Genomic DNA, 6,400 nt, shown 5'->3' with positions numbered 1-6,400 from the left:
TGTTTTTTGGATTTTTTTTTGGAAATCCAGCTGTGCAAAGCTGAGTTTAGTTAACAAGGCTAGCCAGAAGAAACCAAACCCTTTTCTCTGACCCTCCTTGCTTTTTTTTTGTCTCTGTATCTCACATGAAGTTAAGCAAAGTGCAGAACTGAGATAAGAAAAGTCTACCTGAAAACGTAGTAAGGATTGTGGAAAGGTAAGGATTGTGGAAAGGGTGTAATACCAGGATTGAGTCTTACAGAGGAAATGAAGTTTTGGGAAAAGGGAATGGAGTGAAGGGATTGTTCCCCTCCCTTTGACACTTGGGGGACCACATGTCCCCAGTTTTGATCTCCCCAAGTGATTGCCATATTTGAGCTAGTTTGCAGAAGGAATTTTGGTTCTGAAACACTTATTTAAGGAGGCTGAGAGAGCTGGATTTGTTCAGTCTTGGGAAGAGAAAGTAAAGGGAAGATCTTATTGATATCTTCCCACTGCATAACTGGATTTTGCGGAGAACACAGGCAGACTCTTCTTGGAAATTAACAGTGGGAGGATGAGAGGGAACAGACACAGGCTGCAGCACAGCAAGGGAAACTCCAACCAGACATCCATAAGAACAGCTTTTCCTCTTGGGGCCAGTCAGATACAACTAGAAGTGTCCAGAGAGGCTGTGAAATCTCTGTCCTTGGAGATACCTGGATTGGGCCCTGAGCAACCTGATCTAAGCTGGCCCTGTTTTCGATGGGGCATTGTACCAGGCAACCTCTGAAAGTCCCTTCCTACCTAAACTGCTCTGGGATGTAAAGAAACTGTGGTTTGGGTGAAGTTTGTCATGCAGGAATACCACATATGGAAGGTAAATAACAGATGGGACCAGAGAACATCTCCCAAGACGTTGTCCTGCCAAAGATCCATGAAGATGGGGGAATGAGACAAATGAAGACAAATTCCTCCAGTTGTAAAAATCCTGATAATTAGCAACCTTGGTTATTATTTTACTGGAAAGATTTTTTTTCTGTCTTTACTGACAGAAGTCAGTTCTTTAGATCTGCTGGCAGTCAAATCCTTCTGTGGGAGCAGCTTAATGCAGAACCACTGCTGTAGCTACCCATGGTGCAGACTCTGCCATGGGAGCTGAAGCTGCACTGTTGATGTTACTTGGGCAGCATGTAGAGCAGCATGGATGTGTGGGGTAAGTTTGGCACAGATGTCTCTGGAGCTGGAGAATACAGGAATTTCAGCTTGCAAGGATATGCAGCCTGCAGATCATGGTTCACTTGTAGTCCATGGTCCAGTGCTTTGAGCATTTTTGAGTCTCTGTGTATTGCACTGACATTAACTAATATTGGGATGAACTTCCCTGTTATTTGGTTTAGAGCACATCAGACTGTATCAATTGCAAGTACCATTCAAAGCAGCTTTTCTTGACAAACACTGGGAATCTGTGATATTTCCAGAAATTAAGATGCAAACCCAGTATTACACAGAGCTGGAGAAACAGTGGGCTTCTATGGGAAAAATTATTTCTTCATATTTAGAAGTGGAGAGAAGGTTACAATGCACTGCATACAACACCTTTTGATCCACGCAAAATTATTTGTCTTGCAAAAAGAAGTTTTCAAAGGGAAAAGGAATTAGAAATAAAGGAATTTCTTACCTGTATATCAGTGTAGAGCAGCCTTCACTGGAGTTCTCTTTTGCTGTTCCTCCTGAGATGTACGTATAAGTAAGACTGGACTTTGATTGGGTAAAGGTTGATTTAAAAGATGATTTATTTAACCAAGTTTCACTGAATGTGTGATACCTTGATAGGCTGTCTTGTCCCTGGGGGCAGAAGTGCTAATCACATGCATTTCTCATTAGCTTTGCATTTTGTCCTACTGATATTGTACTCAAAAACTCACTCAGGGAGGTCATCTGAGGCAAGGCTGACCTTTGCTCTGGGCTAGAGCCTTTTCCTGCTCTGAGAAATGTCTTAAAGGGAGCAGGTTTAGGTGGTGCTGGATTGACCTGGGCCAGCAGCATTTGCTTGCAGGTTAGGAAGTTACTGGTTAAAATCTGTATGCCTGTTGTTGGATGAAAAAAAAAATAAAGGCTGTGTCAGGTTAACCTTGACCAGCAGCCAGATGCCCACTGAGCCACTTTCCTCTACATGAGGAGAAAATAAGATGAAAAAACTTGTAGAATTCAAGAGAAGGATCATGACTGGGAGAGATGCATTGAAAAAAAATGGGTTTGTGATTAAGGGGTGGGCCCTGACTGTTGAGGCCTTAACACATGTGAAACATGCACTGCAATCAAGCGACCCATGTAGGTAAAATCTCCCTGGAGCAGGTGGAGGGAGGTGTCTGTGATATCAATATGGTGAGGCATAGTAAACTGGCTAGGCCATAGGTGTGCTGGGAAAGGCAGGGTGGGTTGCTCTGCCTTGGGAAAAGGAAAGTGCATTTGTGGGTTGTCTTTCCTCAGGGACCCAGGTGCACTTGGTGCAGGAGAAAGTGGAAATCTGCTGTCTACCTCAAGGAGATTTACCCCTGGCAGAAAAGAATCCATTATTTGAGTTGTATGATATAGGAAGGAATATAGCAGGAATCATCTGAACCAACAGAGAATGAGCCTCACCAGGAACCATGTGAGTGCAGTGCTGACCCACCCCAAGTGGTCTTGTTGCTTAACAATCCAACGTGGTGCTGTCCTGAGTGACCCCCTTGACAGACAGGGCCAAAGCAATTGACTGTTCTTATGGAAATTTGGGGGAGGGAGGGTGTGGAATGGGGGAATAATATCTGTATATTTGTCAAGGGACAAGGTGTAATGGTTATAGAGGATGTATGAACCTGACTGTTGGATGTAAGGATGGTTTAGGTATGTAGTAGAAGTTGTAGGTGTTGGTAAGAAGCAATTTCAGGAAAGATAAATAGATGGAATGAAAAGGTTTGAGTAGGGTATAGAAATGAAGCAATGTATGAGTGGCACAGAAGATACTTTGATATCTCAGATCACATGTGATAGGGATGGTATGGAATGAGAGAATGATTGTGTCTGGCTGGGGTGGAGTTAACTCTCCCCTGGCAGCCTTCATGCTGCTGTGCTTTGCATCTGTGGTTGAGACAGTGTTGATGCTACACCACTTTTTTGGCTGCTGAGGAACACTGTTTGCTTCCTCTCATGGCTTTTCTCCCCTTCACTCCTCCCAGACTACAGGGAGGGGACAGAGTGGTGATAGCTGACCTGAACTGTCTAAAGGGATATTCCATGTTCCACACCATTTGATGTAGTGCTCAGCATGCAAAGCTTGGTAAAAGGAGGAGGAAGGGTGGCTGTTTGTGGTTGTGGTGGTCTTCCCAAGCAGCTGTTGTGCATGTTGAGGTGTAGCTTCCCACAAAGATAGCTAGAGATCTGCCTGCTGATGGGAGCCAGGGAATGAATTCCCATTTTTCTTGCATGTGCAGCTTTCCTTTCCCTATCAAGCTATCCGTATCTCAATGCATAAGTCTAGCCTTTCTTTTATTTTGTCCTCATTCAGCAGGAGAGGAGTGAGAGGGAGTCAGGCTGGGTGTTTGGCTGTTGGTTGGGGTCAGCCTGTCAAAGGGCATATCTTATCCATGAGCATGTGCAGGATATACTTATGGACATGGACTGACCTGAGGGTGTTTCTAGTGTTTAGAGGTGGAAGCCTCTAAATTTGAGGTACCAAGGTAATTACTAAACTGACCGTGTGAACTTCTTGTTAAAAAATCGAATTCAATTTTAAAAAGCTTTAAATCTACTTATTTCTCTTATTGACTTACTGTGGAATTGGATTATTAGAAGTAATACCTGTGTTTTCCCCAGCTGTCTGCTCCAACTGTCTAATTCCAAGGGAAGGTAATAGAAGTGATCATAACCCAAATGTGCTGCAACACGACAGTCATTGGTGTTGTAAAAGCCTTACTGTAATCCACTTTACCCTAAGTGGATTTGCAAGCTGTTGTGGCTTGGAGTTGCTCCTTTTGGTACAACTTCAAACCCACAAAGTGAAGTAAGCGAGCCCCGGTGTTGTAAGAACCAGACAAGTCAAACCTGCCCTGTCCTCTGCTTGCAACCTTTCATACAAGTCATACTGGATGATGGAGGACATCAGAGTGCCTCATCAGCCAAGATGGGAACTCTACAAGCATGTCAGGTCAGCATACAAGGAAACAGCACCTGATCCAAGATTTATTTTTTAATTGTAGTGCCACTGCCATAGTCAAGTGAGGTAATTTTGGGTCCCGAGAGGATTTTTCCAAGAAAAAGGTGCTACACCAATGTAAAATGTTAGTGAAGCTCAGAAATTCAAAAATTTTCCTATCCTCCCATCAGTAGAATGACGATTATTTGAGAATTAATCAGAGTAAAGGCAGCTTGTAATGTCTCCTTTTCTTCTCGAGCATATTCATACAGCTACAAAAATGAGGAACATAACTAAAAAAAACAAGAGAGAGAGAAGATATTTTTTAACACTGTGTAAAGTGGCAAAATCAAAAAAACCCTCTTAATTTACAATATTCCTATATTGCAGGAGTTGGCAACAGTGACTTAGGTGGTGTGGTTCTATTAGCACAGGGAGTAGACTTAGGGGGTCTGCTTTCTCCAAATTATGTCTCTTTCCAACTGTATCCTGGTTGTAGTAATACATGAACCTTTGTTTCTAGTGTCATGGTATTATCCTGTGGGATAACATTTACAAAATATTTTCTCTAATTCTTTTTTGCCAAAGCTTTCCTGATGTTTGGTTAAAAAAATTCTATGCAACTCATTTGTATTAGCAAAAATGGTCAGAAATAAGCGTTTTCTAGTAGCTGTAAGTGTTCACATTGTTTCCTCAGTGTGTTGGGTGAATGGAGGGAAGCACCTTTGTTCTTAATTTTGGTACTTGCTGGGATCTCTGACTTTAGCAAATTCACAGGTGAAGTATATCTTTAATGTCTTTAATATGAGTGTAAATTTACAAAGTTCAGTTGACTAAAAGGTGCCTTTTTGTTATTAACACAATTTTACAGGGTGTCTAGACCTAAAATTAAATAAAGATACTTCATATGTTTGGTCCTGAAAATAAAGTTGTGCTCAAATGATCTGTAACACTGCCAGCATTGTTCTTTTGACAAAAGGTTTATGTGGCTATTTTGGTGTAAAAATGCTCCTTCTTTGTTATGGTGACTCACTTTCTTGCCTGGGAGCATGTACCTCCCTTAAAAATTGATATGATGAAAGTTTCTAAATAGTGCTTGTTCACCTATTGCTTACTGTAGACTTGCTGACCACAGGCTCACTTCTCTCCTTGCAGTGCCATCCTTTTCTTGGATTCATAACAAAACAGTTAATGAAAATTCATGGTCAAATATTTGGAAGCATACTTTATCTGTGGGGCTGTATTTAAGCCTTTCAGAATCACTGCAGCCCTTTCCCTTTGCCCCTTCTTTTGCCAGTGATGGTTTTTCCACTTTAGCTTGGCAATTGTTGTATAAAGCACTGTGTGATTTGGTAATAGAAATATTTGGTTCTCTGAAGTCCTCTGTAATCATGAAGCAAAGTGCATTTGAGCTACCAAATGAATACTCCTGAGTCATCCTTTACAGAGCCAAGTGGTAATTAATTCTCTCTCTTCTGGTGACCACATATTTCTGACATGGTAAAGGTACTCAGAGGAAAAAAAAGGAGGGGAAGAAAATGTTGCAATCCTACTGGTTTGCAGGATCCTAGAGGAAGGGGGAATATCCCTTCTTCGAGCATTTTGGGCTTAATATCTTCCTAAAAAGTAGGAGAGGGAAAAAATTAATTTGCTGTCCCTGTGTTTGCAGCAAAGAGAGGTTTTCTATCCCCTGGACCTGCCAGCAAGGAGCTACAGTGGCAGTCCTCTTGCCCCAGGCTTTGCTCTTTATGCTTTAAATATTGAATTGTCTTCCCTAGTGCCCTTTTTACTGGAGAATATAAACTCTGAACAATGCTTTCTTCTCTAGAATGTTCTGTATTGATCATGAATTTGGGCTTTTGGGTGCAGAATTTACTACTGAGTTAACTATGAGTTCCTCCTTTGCGTGTCAGACTGAAATCAGTGTTAAAAACCTGGAAATTTCTGTTGCAGCAAAAATTCAAAGGTCTTAAAAAGGAGGACTTGTGCAAGCTGAGTGGACTTTTTTGGTGGATTTGTTGTAGTAAATGGCAGTACACACGTGGGTATATTCACGTGCGTGCACATCAGTCAGGCTGTCTGCAGCACTGCTTGGGTAACTGGAGCTGATGTTGGGGTGATTAATGCTGCTTAAATGGAAATGCCTTTGGAATTCTCCTCTTACCTCAGGCCCTGGTAACTTGAGAAGACTTTTCATTCCAGCTCATCCCATTGGACATTTTCTGGATGTGTATTTCTTCAGTTTTGCCTTTCATTTGCTGTATC

The sequence above is a fragment of the Vidua macroura genome, chromosome 2 (assembly GCF_024509145.1).
Source record: "Vidua macroura isolate BioBank_ID:100142 chromosome 2, ASM2450914v1, whole genome shotgun sequence".
Classification (NCBI taxonomy): Eukaryota; Metazoa; Chordata; class Aves; order Passeriformes; family Viduidae; genus Vidua; species Vidua macroura.
This window is presented reverse-complemented; position numbering follows the sequence as displayed.